At 38.0% G+C, this 13793-nt stretch overlaps 1 protein-coding gene across 3 annotated transcripts in view; it reads right to left on the bottom strand.

The window, feature by feature from the left end:
- Positions 1–13793, bottom strand: part of fstl5 (follistatin-like 5) — a 176907-nt gene that overhangs the window by 26439 nt on the left and 136675 nt on the right. The gene's annotated exons all lie outside the window — the stretch shown is intronic.

The following is a 13793-nucleotide window of genomic DNA, read 5'->3' as shown; positions in this document are numbered from 1 at the left end:
TGTGAGTCAAAGGTCAGAGAAAATGTCATGAAGCTGTAGCTCTCAGATGGTAAGCAGAGTATCTTTTTCCTGCGTGTTTTGCAAAATGTAAAAATGATGGTTGATACGGCTGAAGAAAAAGTCATGAAGGGTCATTTTAAGCACCAAGATATTTCATGTCTTATTTAAAGTGGCTATCAACTGATGGTGGCTCAGCCTCTCTGGCGTTAAAGTGAATACTGATGAAACAATATCATTTTCAGAGCCTTGTGCTTCTCACTTGGCTTCTTCTCTCTGCACTACAAACACTTATGAGTCACCTAGTGATCAAGTCCAACTTCATACAGAGAAAGTCTTTTAGCTTTTATATTTAACCCATCCATTCTTCAGTCACGAAATTCTTCAGATTTCCTAACAGCTTTTTTTTTTTCTTCTTCCCCCATTGCTTTTAGCAGCTCTGTGCTTCAACAGCAAGTTCCCAGCAGTACTATTTAAAGTCAGGTAGAGCGAGGAAGCTTTCAAAATAACAGGTCTGACGGCACTTGAATTAGAGCTGGGAGCCTGTGGACGACCGAAGGCTGTATCATCTCTTTAGGATGAAACGTATTCAAAAGACTTAATCCCTGAGAGTTTTCAGACAGGGAAAAAAAAAAAACGAGTTACTGGAGAGCACTTCAAACATCCAAACTTGAAAAATAAAACTTGTTTTAACTGATTGTGCTTCATCACAAACACGGGCTGCTATGGGAGACATACACGGATGAATATCCGCTGTAGCAGTGCAGCCAATGTGATCCATCTATAATTATGAAAAAACCCTTGTGGTTTCTTATTTTTATTACATCACTAAATGAATCATGCTCTATCACATTTATAATACTTTGCAAAGTCATGGCAACTAAATCCAGTCAACCTTTCAGCCAGTCTAGTTCTACAGACCAGGTTTAATGTAATCACTATAATCATTCAAGTGTAAATAGATTTTAAGTGGTGTTCGTGTTGTGTCCTCTGCTGTTCATGATTTGTACTGATTATGATCATTATCCTCATGATTAGTATTATTACATTAGTATTCAAAAGAATCTTCACAAATATTCATAAGCTGTCATGCTGTAGCTGGGGCTTAAAGGCGTTAAAACTTTCCACTGGATTTACGTTATTCATTTCGGAAAGCCTTCAGCGTGAAACTCAGTCGACAGGCAGTAGGCTGCTGACACTGCGGATAGCGTCACTGCCTGGTTAGAGTTCCTTGTTGCTGACAGCGTGTCCAACGCTGTGTGAAAGCCTGCTGTGATGGGGAGGGACGCTACTGATGGAAACATGGACGCTAGTTTGGCTCGAGCTGATCTTCTGTGTTCAGAGGATATGAAGCAGACAGCACGGCGAACAGCATAGCATAAAACAGCTTTGTGAAGACTTCGGTGTGCAGCGGTGGTTCTCATCTGTGTAGCGCCGAGGCCCAGGAGATTGCAGGGCTTTGTTCCAACCAATCACTTCAGCAGCAGATTTCACTGATTAGATCTTCCCCTTCGTCTGAAACTGTAAAATCAAGCAGTGGCGTGTTTGATTGGAACAAAAGCTTACAAACTGCAAGATATCATAAAATGGCCAAGAAAACGTGACCGAATGAAAACAGCAAGGTGTGCAGACAAATGGTGAGGGAGGAAAAAAGTTGCATAGAAGAGGACAGAACAGTATGGAGCAAAGACAACAGTCTAGCATACTTATCGGTTTAATAACATAAAAAAAAGTTATGGGGTTATTAAGAAATGCGCATGACCAATGATCTCAGTTTTGAATTTACTTTGGACATGTCATTTTTTTTCATGCAGTTTTGCAGTGAGAAATGTTTACCTACAGGTAGATATCAGCTGTGGGGTTGTAAAAATGTCAAATGTTCTTTTCATGGTGTATATCTGAAAGTTTAAGTTACTTTAAACAAGAATTTGTTGGAGCACCACACTGAAATCTAATGTGGACGATCCTAAGACCTCATGTCACTCGATGGCTTAGATACAGACATCAGATGAGGACCAGCAGTATCTGACTGTGAGAGGAGTTTTAATGATCTATTATTGGTCACATACCTCTCTGCTTATCTTGCAGATCAGCAGGTATCTGTAGTTATTAGTCTGTTAACTTGCACAAAATTTAAAGAGCCTCTATGCCAACTGTGGTTTGCACCAACACAGCATTACTATTGAGGTGGAACAGAAAAGGTTGCCTGATTATTTCTGTGTATTAAAAAGCTGATAAGCATCACAAATTGCTCTATTATGTCTGACATTAATGATTCAATCTAGAAACTTAGCTGGTTGAAAAACATACAACACAAGTGGGATGAAGAACACAAGAATAAAGGGAGCTGTGGGTGTCACTTTGCAAAAAATTACCAAAATGCATTAAATTTCTCATTCTGGAAGTGCTCTAAGCAATAAACCTCAGCATAGCATCAACCTCAGAATCAGATCACACCTCCTACAGTTGCACACAGTGAGTCACTATCTTTATTTTCACACATGTACTCTGGACAAAATTAGGAGAATTAGGTTGTGATAATTTCCACAGTTGTCCTTCTCCACATGTGGGACATACTATGAAAAAGGCTCCGTGTGGTTTAGATGAGAACACTGTTACAATAAAGGAAGCAAAACATGTGACGCCCACTCACTAGTGGTGAATGTGCAGAACGATTAGATGCTCTGTTAAAACATCGAGGCAGCCTGGCATTACACTGACTTTGTAGCAGGGAGCTGGCAGGTTAAACACTGGCTCAGTGTTCAGTCTCACTGTGTTACCTGCACCTCCGCTGGTTGAGCCCTAGAAAAATTCATGGCTGCAGTGCTTTTGTGGAAATGACTCAGGATACCCAACTGCCAGTTGAAGAAATAAGCACAAAATGCCACCAGTGCGAAATACACATGAAAACAGAGCCCTAAAAATCTCAAGACTAGAGAATAATCAGACTGATTCAGAATGAAGACAGTCTGAATTTCTCCAAAACAATTTGTCTGTACCCTAAAGGTGAAATAGCTTTACCTTGTCTGCAGCTTTGCCACAAAATAATGATTTTAGGACTCAATAGGTGAATCATGTCTGAGTGGAGATGTTTCGCAGCAGAACTGCTTAACTCACTTTTCAGCCCACTCGAGTTTCAAGACTCTCTGTTCCTGCTGGAGTATTTAAAGGTCATACATTAATTAATGAACCTTTACAGTGAGTCACGAAGCAACGAGTACAGAGGAAAGAATATAAAGTAGAGAAAATATAGTAATAATAAATAGATACTGGAACTGTGAGTCAAAACCAGAGTAAAGAGAAAAATGGGGATGTACCCTGACCTGCCAGAACATTAAAAGCCATCTTTCTCTTGAGCTGCCAAAACAGCTATGACCCTTTCAGGACCTCTGTGGGTGTCCTGCACTATCTGGTACCATGGTACTTGCACCAGATCTTTTGGGTCCTGTGAATGTGGGAAATGGGACTGGCTAATATCAGATGCTTAGATATTTTTACAGTTTGGTGAGGTGCTGCTGGGGAGACTAATATCAAAGTTACACGAATGCCAGGAGCCGATGTTTTCCCAGCAGAACACTGCACTGTTATGAAATCATCAATGTTATTCACCTCATCTGCTCTTCACAACAGGCCATAACCATGCCACAAACAGCCATACTATTAAAACGCGGATATATATAAAGTATCAAAAATGTAAATGTAATTGTTGTGCTAATAGAGAGACAAGTGAAAGATGCATGTTGCAATTAAACACTAAAAATATGTGACAAAATACGTTATCCTGTAAGTGAGCTTAAAAATATTGTAACAGTAACAAACTTACTTGTAACTTTAATAAATTATATAAAATGAAAGATTCAGATACAAAAATAGCTAATGGAGATTTTTAAAAATTCCATCCACCTGTTAAACAGCTGCTTCTTTCTTTGCATTAAAAAAAAACAAAACTTGAATGCTTCCTTCAGTTTCTTGTTTTACTTACATAGTCACATATTTTAGAGGCAGGCTACACACTAAGCACAGCCACAAAGTAAGACAGAAAACAGGAAAGTCAGCACAAAAGGAAAGAATTGTCCTGTTATAGTAAGCAAATATTATCACTTGGCAAGGTAAATGTAATGTGACTCATTTATTAAAGGTAAAACGGCTGAAAGTTGCCACTAATTTTAAGGGGTCAAGGCTACAGAAGACAACTACTACCACCACGCTGTGTTCTATATGTTAATTATCTTTCTAATTAAGACTCGTATAAAAATAGTAGAACTTTAGCTGCATCAAACCATAGCTGCTGAGCAGAGGAGTTACCTTGATTAACAACATATACAAAAGCTATTCATGCACAGAAAAGAGCACACCAAGACCAAACCTCTGTTCAACATTCCCACCACACTCTCCGTTAGTTCAGTCGCTGGAGCCAAGTGGATATCCAGATTTGGATTACTTTGTGATATTTTCTTGAGAAAGCCAAGATCATGTTTCCCATTTTTTTACTTCTCAATTTCATATTTATGAAGATATGACATGAATCATCCAATTTTGCTCCCAAAAATTCCTGGATCCAGATCGTGAATCACTCCAAAATCCACCTGTAACCTTTTAAGTAATTTCGCTAACAAATACACAGAGACACTGAATTAATCACATAAACCCCTTGGTGGGCATAAAAATAAAGTTAATATGTGGCTTGCTTTAGACGATAACGATATGATCGGCCCTTGAAACGGTGCAAGGCAGATTTTGTCACAAGATTATTTCTAGTAATAACAGCATAATTAAAAGTTCTTTATTTGGTCCACGAGTGCACTTCAATGAAGGTAAAGAAGCAGTAACTCGGGCCACTAGATTCACTGTAGAGTATTGTAAGTCCCTGATATGGGGTATGAAGTGCAGCATAATGTGGAGACATAACAAAGTGGAGAGACCAAAGCAACAAACACTCGCTTTGAGTCTCGCAGATCCTCTGACACTGCAGAAATAATTGGCACATTGTGAAGGGCAGATATTTATGCCAGTTTAGCGGCAGACTGTCAGAGATGGATGGTGCTCTGCCTGCTGGTGACAGCTTCTGTTAAAGAGATCTCAGAATAGTGACTGCTCAGGTTTTCCCAAACAACAAAGTGCTTGGATAAATCTGAGAGAAAAACAATTCAGTGCTGCGCCTGTGAAGAGAAGGTTTTGACCTCCAAGCTCCTCTGGTGGATTCATCTAAAAAAGATCACTCATGCCTTGCTCATCAAATCATGTTTTTCAATTCATCTAATGCTTAATACCTTATTCAGCCCTTTGACAACTGCCTTAGTTAGTTATTCAGCTCTCCTCTCTCTCTTATTGAAGTGTTTGAATGAGAAGCCCAAGGCGGGTCATAAACAATGATTCCACAGAAAGAGATCATTACTTTCCACGAAGTTAGGTTTCTAAAACATTTCCAAGTGTAATCTCAACGTGTCATTTAAATCTCTGTCTGTTTCAGATCAATGCTGGTAGATCAAGGGTAGTCTGCTGCCACAACATGCCCACAAGCATCTCATCCTGTGTAGGATCAGAGTATTGAGCTTTTGCTTGAAAGCGTCCTTGATTCTGGCACTTAAGGCAAATGTCGTCTGTTTTAATAATGTGCATATCTTGTCCCTGAGCATAAACACAATTAAGTCAGTACTTGTGAGCATCAAAAAGTTAGAAAACCAGAAGTACGACAATTATATATGTACAAAGAAAAAGTATTTTTTATATAGGGGTGTTTAAGTATTGTATGTAAATGATTCACAGTGTTTGCAGTTGGTTGTCCAATTTTTGATTAGTGAAAAATATGTACATAAAAAAAACATGAATTATTACACACATATAGGAGTTGTTCCAAAACTTTTAATGCACATCTTCAGCTAACAGAGCTGAGCTGTTATTAAATTCAGAGTCGGCGCCAGAGCCTAAAGATATGTTTTAACAGGGTGAAAGGCTCATCTTACTTTATTGTTTCATTTACAAAAAAAATCTGCATTCACATAATTCCATAAGTCACAAAACAGAGACTTTAAACTAACAACACAGTGGGAACTTTGGATATTCCCAAAGTCCACACGGGAATAAATAGCCCCACTACACAATGTGACAGTTGGCAGGATCTCCATTTGTTTAGCACTTTTTAAGTGAAATCATCCTTCCAAGCTAGCAGTACAAGCTAATGGATGAGCTCTTTTTAGTAACGATGAAACATAAGCGAGTAGTTTTTGAAATGCGACTTGCATTCTTAAGGACATCCTTTTCAAAATCATCAGGGCACAAGTAAATCCCCATCAGTAGGATCAGTGTCCTTACTCAGAGCAGTTAACTGTATCACTGCAGAAACACTAAGTTACTATGAACTGGATAATTAACTTGAGCTGTGGTGTTTCTGCAATGCTGTTTAAGTCTTCCATTACCAAACTAATATGACTGAATGTCCTGCTCAAACAGCACAAACAGATGTGGATACAGAGACGCCATTTATACACGGTGTGGAGGGAATTTTCTATCTTGGCTTTGGCTTGAAGGATACTGTTACATGCTTGTGTAGAATCACCGGTGAAGTTTTCCTCCCCATATCAAGAAGGCACTTAAAGTTCATAACACTGCCTTTGGGTCTGGAATGTCTTCACCATGAAACAGTCAGTGAATCTACCTCTTACCAGCCAAAGTCATTCTCTTTGTACAGTGAACTCTGATAACAGAGTAGTTACAAGAGCCAACAATGGGTACATTTTATTAGAAATGGCCATACTTCAAAAGTTATAGTTGTAATTCATTTGATAAATACATCAAACAATGAAACACAAACTACTTGCTTTTACTGTATTCAGACTACTTGTGCTTACTGACGTGTATGTCACCTCTGAAAACAGATAATAAAGTCTCATCAAAATCAGAATAATTTGTGGCCTTTGAGAAATCCTCATCCTCGGTCTGTAAAAACGTTGAGTTGCAAGTTTACTTTAATCTTTATGGTTAGGCATTATTTTCAATGGCTTTAGGGAATTGAGAATGACTAAAACTTTTTACAAATTTAAAACACAGTAAGAATTAGGATTGGTTTTGTACAGAATACTTCTTCACTAGTTATATAATTTCCCTTTATATTTGTCCCCATAGTGTCTCCCTGAAACTAGCTTATGAAACCAGATGCTGTTTTTTGGATGGGTAATAACTGCCAATGACTTTAGAGAGCCTCTCTGGCCCAACATGATATCACATGGAGCTAATCTAGATTCACACTCCAAATGTACTACAGCGTGTGGGTTTAAATGAGGAAAAGACTGAAAAGACTGTGATTTATGTGGCATAAGTGGGTGGCACAGATGGTAATTAATCATAACTTTATCTAAACAGTCTAAAATTACTTATTATTACAAACAGCTGCTACAATTGAAAAGTAGTGAAAAGTTTGTAGCAGGTTTTTTTGCTAATAGAGGGACTGGCAGGCTGCTGATGAAGATCAAGGTGGAGAATAAGCTCAGACTCAGAAGACAATGTGACAGACCAAAAGATCTTTGAGTCAAAAGGATAAAAGGGGTGAACAGGTAAAGTCTAACCAACTTGTCTAATTGCCAATGTTTCTGCCGTCTGGAAATAAAGGGGAAAGAATCAAACTGTGCCGCCTAATGTGGAAAGTCCCATGCTTAAGAAGAAAAGGGTGACCATGCTCTTGTAAAACGGAGACAGAGATTAAATACTGGATGGCCGAGAAGGACACCGTCATATGAAAAATTTAAAGTTTCCACCAAACTCTACATGGAAAAACTAAGCACACCCTTACTGCTTGCATAGGAATTAAGAGACTGGTGCTGCTACTGATTTACCGATCATCAGTAACTGTGACCACCTTTATAAACCTACAAGTTTTGGTACTTTGTTGGACTGGAGCATTCAGGTGTGTTTTAACAGTCAGGGGGTGCAATCCTTAAAAAAAATAGGCATGTTAAATTTAAAGTTAATGACAAAACAATTAGAAAAAGATTCTTCTCTGTAAAAAGAAAGTGTCAGGTTGGAAAAGTAGCATCTGAACGAACTCATAATTTCTGGAACAATGTCCTTTAGACGGACAAGACCAAAGTAGAAATGTCCGGCCATAATGCACAGACACACCAACACCATAGCAACTCTTCATACCAACTGTCAACATGGTGGTGGTGGAAGCATGATGATTTGAGCCAAAGGACCCTGCAGACATGAACTCCTCTGCATACCAAAGTATTCTGTTATTTAAAAGTGATACCCGTCTGTCTGACAAAACAGGAACTATTTTCTGGGAACTATTTCTGGCAACTGTCAAGCAGTCCCTTAGCTACATCTATTAATAGTAGAGAATTAATAGTATATCAAAGTACTATATGCTTACTGTCTAATCTAATAGCTACACAAATGTAAAATAGTATCAACCTGTATGGGTTAATAGACAAATACGTGTTAAATAACTTTAACATGAAGTCTGTCAACATGAAGTGGGACTGGGAATTGCATACGTAATGCAGTTTACACACACACCTTAAGTAAAATAGACAACCCTGCACGCTCCAAACATGAATCCTGGGATTATCTGTTTGCACTCATCATTATAAAGCCACGGTAAATCAGTGATTATATTTTTTAAATAACAGCTGCTTGACAAACATTTCAATATTTACTCAGACAATTTCTCAGGTAAAACCAGGTGCAGTGTACAACGACACTAGCTAAACCTGATTAAATTTGTTGTGTTAAAGTACAAGTACATTGTGCATTACAATACACATGAGCAGCTTAGACTCCTCGGTGTCTGTGCTCTGGCCTTAAAACACTGATGTATTGACAACAGCTGGTAGCTTTCCTCTGAAATATCACCCATGGCAGCCTCTTATTGGAGAGCCCAATAGGAATATCTGTCCATCTGCAGAGGCTAATCAAATACCAAGATAATGCAAATGACAACAGGGGGTCAAAATTTAAACCTGCAACCCTCTCACAGATTTAATGAGTTTTGTGTTTGTCTCACCTTTTTACACGAGCAGCTGCACAGACACAAACAAGTCTGAACTTATATTAGTCAGCCTTTCTCCTCTATGCTCAGATATTAAATTATCTGAGCATAGAGACGAATTTATTTATTATTTCTTAACAGACTGCACATGAAACATTACATATAATAGGTTGTTTTTCTGTTTTACATGCATGAATCTTACATTTGTCATATCAGTTTATTCTCTTTTCTTGAGCTAGATAATTTCAGTATGCGGCTGTTTTAAAAACACATTTTAAATCTGTTTAATTAGTCAACACCTTGTATGCCTTTTCCTTCAAGCCAGGAAAACCTTTAGATGGAGTGGGGACAGCTTAATAGTTTACTTGCCACACACACACACAAACACACAGTTGTCAGCTGTAAAGCACCCTGTGATGGATCTGTGTTAAAAGCACTTTAGGAATAAATCTGACTTGACATGACCTCGTGTGACCATTAAACTAATTACACTTGTAAAGCTGAAGAATCCAATACCTCTTTGTCTTTCCCTTATACCAGACCACTTCTGTTTTCTATGTGAAGAGGACAGCGTTGTAGCTACAGTGTAAATTGATGAATGATGATTGGTTTTGATTGTACTGCTGTATTGAGTTATGAATGGAGGAATTACCAAGATCATAGTTTATTATTGTTTCATCCATAATCCTCATGATCAGCACGCATATATTGTCCAGTTTGCACATGCCTGTATCGTTAACCTCTTGGATCTATTCCTGAATAATGCATGAATGTCATAGTTTCCATAATTGTCACTTTTCACACAGAAGGAAATGATCAGCTTCAGATGCATTTCCACTAGTATGCAATTTAGGCGAGGGAGCTGTCTTTATAGTTTGCATATGAGGCAACAAAGTCCACCGGACTATTAACTGCACTATTCTTACACAGACTATGGATTAGAGATCTGTCAGATTTAAAATTGATTAATATCTGATCCAGCTGCATCAGACAGTTGCATGCCCACTGGTCAGATAAGAAAAAGAAAAAAAGATGTGTCCTATCGAGATGTTTGTCCATATGCAAAAAGAACCATCAAATGCTGTTGTTGCTAAGAAAGCTGAGGTGATGGTTTAGTGTCGAACAGTCTGTATTTAACTATTTTTGTTTAATGTTTTTATATTAATTGCATTGATTTAATTTTTTTTCAAAGATTTGTTGGCTTGGCAACCTCAACATGATTAACAAAAACAGGCTGGAATAAACTGTTAAACTCTGCCAAATGACCATTAGTAACAACTTGAATGAATGTGCCAGTGTTCATCACATTAGGGCCACTCAGAGAGCTTGCTGGCAGTTTTATATTTGACATCATTTGTCCCCACAGTAGTGTTCTCAAAGATATTGAGGTAAAGCTACTACGCACACACACACACACACACACACACACACACACACACACACACACACACACACTTTTAAATAAGAACTGATGGATTTTTAGGGTTTTTACAGCTCATTGCAGCTTTTATAATGATGATATTTAACCTCCATGAGCATTGTTGCTTAACAACAAGTCTATCCCATAAAACTAACTTGGCCATACATGTAAAATAACTTAAACAAAAGGTACAAATGATATTAAAGGGGAGTTATATTAGAGTTGATGCCAATTAGCAACATTTTTCAGCTTCCGAAATATCAACTCTTTGATATCCAAGATTTCAAAGCAACCTTAGACAACTTTCACATCTCTGCAGAAACTAAATCACCTGTGATCAAAACTGGAGCTACAACTGTCGAAAAAGAGGAAAAAAAAGAAGCACAAAGATAATAATTTAATATAGTATGGCAATCAGTCTGGAAAATCATGGCTGCATATGCTCCATAAAGCACACCATGGTGACAAAGGGAAGAGAAGCTATCAAGATGAATTTAACTAACAGGATTATGATAGGCTGATAAAGACAAAAGGGTTGAAAAAATCCAGTTTAACAGGTGATTGTCCATCTTTGAAGTTTTTGTAAGATAGTTACTTTATTTTAATGATCCCATAGTTTGCATGCATCAGGGATATTTCTGACTTGACATGTTTTAACTGTTCTAATTACATCTGTAAGACTGAATACGATCCCCCCGCGTCCTCTTCCCATGTCTGTTTTTGTCTCAGGACCACACAGCATGAGAAGTACACTGATATTCTGTCACCGAAGAATACCTATGATTTTGGTGTTACTTTTATTATCAACATAGAACACTTTGTTGACAGTAAAAATTGACTCTTGGTGCACTAAAGACCAATATGTGCACAGATTTGAATCTACTAACAAGTGCTTTCTTTGCATTCAAAGTAATTCTGTCTTACAGTGCAGTTTTTGTAGAATTGCCACCCCAGAACTGTATGCCTCTGTCAACTGAAGGCAAAGTTAACATCCTTCCATTCCTGTGTTTTGGTGTTGAATAATAGCGAGAAAAGTATTTTTTCAGAAGACGGTGATGTCACATGAAGTTGACCTTGTGCGAAATGTTTTCATAATTGGAGGAGGAATTCTTGAATTATGCTCAAAAACATGTTTTGTAAGGTCACATGAAACTTGACCTTTGAAATTCTAGAGTTCATCCTTCACTCCAAGTGAACTTTTTGTGCCAGATGTAATGAAATTTCTTCCAGTGTTCCTGAGTTATCACATTCAGAAGAACAGAAAGGACTTACAGTAAACTCAGTCTTTAAACTTGAAAATCAACTCAGTTCATCCTTCAGTTGCAAATCCAGCCAGGCTTGTGACAACACTTAGTAACTTAACAAGACCAAGACAAAATCACAAGGAACAAGTAGATCCACGGGTTCAAGTTCCATTTTTTTCTCACAGTCTGTGGTTTCAATAAAATAATATGTGTAGGACAATGGGGTGGATGGATAATTGCCAGTGAGGGTAAATGCTACCTGCTGCCATACTGGATGCCAGTGAAAAGGAATAAAAACCTATTAAAACAAATGAATGACTCCCTCCATTGTAATGGCTGCATAGACCCTACATAATAGGTGGACATAAAACAAGAGGTTGCTCTGAAGCCTCAAGTTTGGCGTTTTCCCTATTGCCATCTTTTTGTTTTCAAACCAGACATGACAAGCAGAGAGTAGACCTGCCTGAGAATTCGAGAGATGCGCAGCGCTTAGATTGGCATAATAGGACCATGACTGACAAAATAAGCATCATGTTAGATTTAATAACACTTGTAAATAGCCACCGAGCCCATAAACCTATTAGGAAAGTGTTTCCTGACATCAGAATAGAAAAGGTAACATATAGCAGAGTTCCAGCAAAGCTTTACAGGTAAAAGCCACCAGTCTAAACCAGACAAGTTTTACAACCAGAAAGAGCATCTTCTTTTTAATATATTTAAAAATAAATAAATAAAAAGAAAAAAAGAAAGGGCATCTTCTCTAGTTATAAAAACAGGTTTGGTTATATGGAAGTGACACTTAGCAAAGATGCAGGTTTAAGGCAATCCTGTGTGGTCTTTGACTAAATAAATAGATCATTAATAAGCTGAAATCACTGATATCAATAGAATGACATTTGTGTATTTACCACACCTTAAGTGCCAATGAAAATTGACGATCATGCATTTTAAAGTTCCCTTGTGAATTTTAATTGGGTGTTCCCTTGTGTGTGAAATGGATGTGTATTTGTTTTAGAAATAGACGTACGTGTTTGTGGAATGAAGGCTTTGTGAGCTGACACCCCACATTAGCCTCAGGCTCATAGAGGCAGCCAGTTCAGGAAAAATAGACAGTCAGCTTCTATTTGCTCACTTAACTGGTATCTGAATAAAGGGGACAATCTCATGGGAAAAGCAGAACGGGTCAAGAATGCAGTCTTCAGATATCCAAGACAGACAACAGCATGTGTAGTAAAGTCTGTCTTTTCCTGTCTTTCTCTTTCGTAATGTAGTAGTGCAACCTTGTCTGCCTGTCAGCTGACATCCCTTTGAACTCACTCCAAAAGGGTCTGCCATATCTAACTCATAGCACCATTTTGCCCGCGGTAGAGCTTCAAAGGCTTCAAAGCATAGGAGTGACTTCTGACCTCACCAAGTATGATCCTCTGATGCGTGACAGGCGGGGCGGAGGAGGAAGTGTCGTACTGTAGGGATCGCATCTAAACGCACCGGGTCTGGCAGGTGACGGTGTGGGACAGGGTGTGCGTGATGTGTGACCGGACTGCAAAGTTGAAGCGTGTGTTGTTTGGGAACTCTAATTACCCACAGGAAAATACAACACACTAACAACTGGTCATAGACCCCAAAGACAGATTTTGACATTTCTGAGAAGGTCAACGTTAATTAGAGTGTGTGATTCCACTCACGAAGAGGAATCAGAAGAGTTTGTTTAGACTGTAAAAGCTTCCAAATACGAATAAGATGATTATCAGTGCCCTCAAGTTACATGCAGGCAGTTGACAGTTACCTTATCAATTAATAAGGGTATTAAAAAAAACAAAACATGGTGACGTGGATCATGGTTATGGATAGAGATGTTTTCCCCTCATCAAATTTCAGGATCAAAAATTATGTTTTACATTTACATAATTGCAAATTTAATATATTTGGTTTACGTAGTGTTTTATAGAACAAAGAATTATTTTAAGATTTTCCCTTATGCTTGTGATTATAGAATAAACAGCAACCGATTTATTCATAAATACATTACAGCTGCACTTATTACTTTCATAACCGATTAATCTACCATTTCTTCTAAGATTAATCAACTATTTATTATGCAAATGTCTCAAAATGATGAAAAATTACTACACCCGACGTGAATTTT

This window comes from Oreochromis niloticus, linkage group LG2, assembly GCF_001858045.2.
Source record: "Oreochromis niloticus isolate F11D_XX linkage group LG2, O_niloticus_UMD_NMBU, whole genome shotgun sequence".
NCBI classification, from domain to species: domain Eukaryota; kingdom Metazoa; phylum Chordata; class Actinopteri; order Cichliformes; family Cichlidae; genus Oreochromis; species Oreochromis niloticus.
The sequence above is the reverse complement of the archived record's forward strand: the minus strand, read 5'-3'. Positions and strand labels throughout refer to the sequence as shown.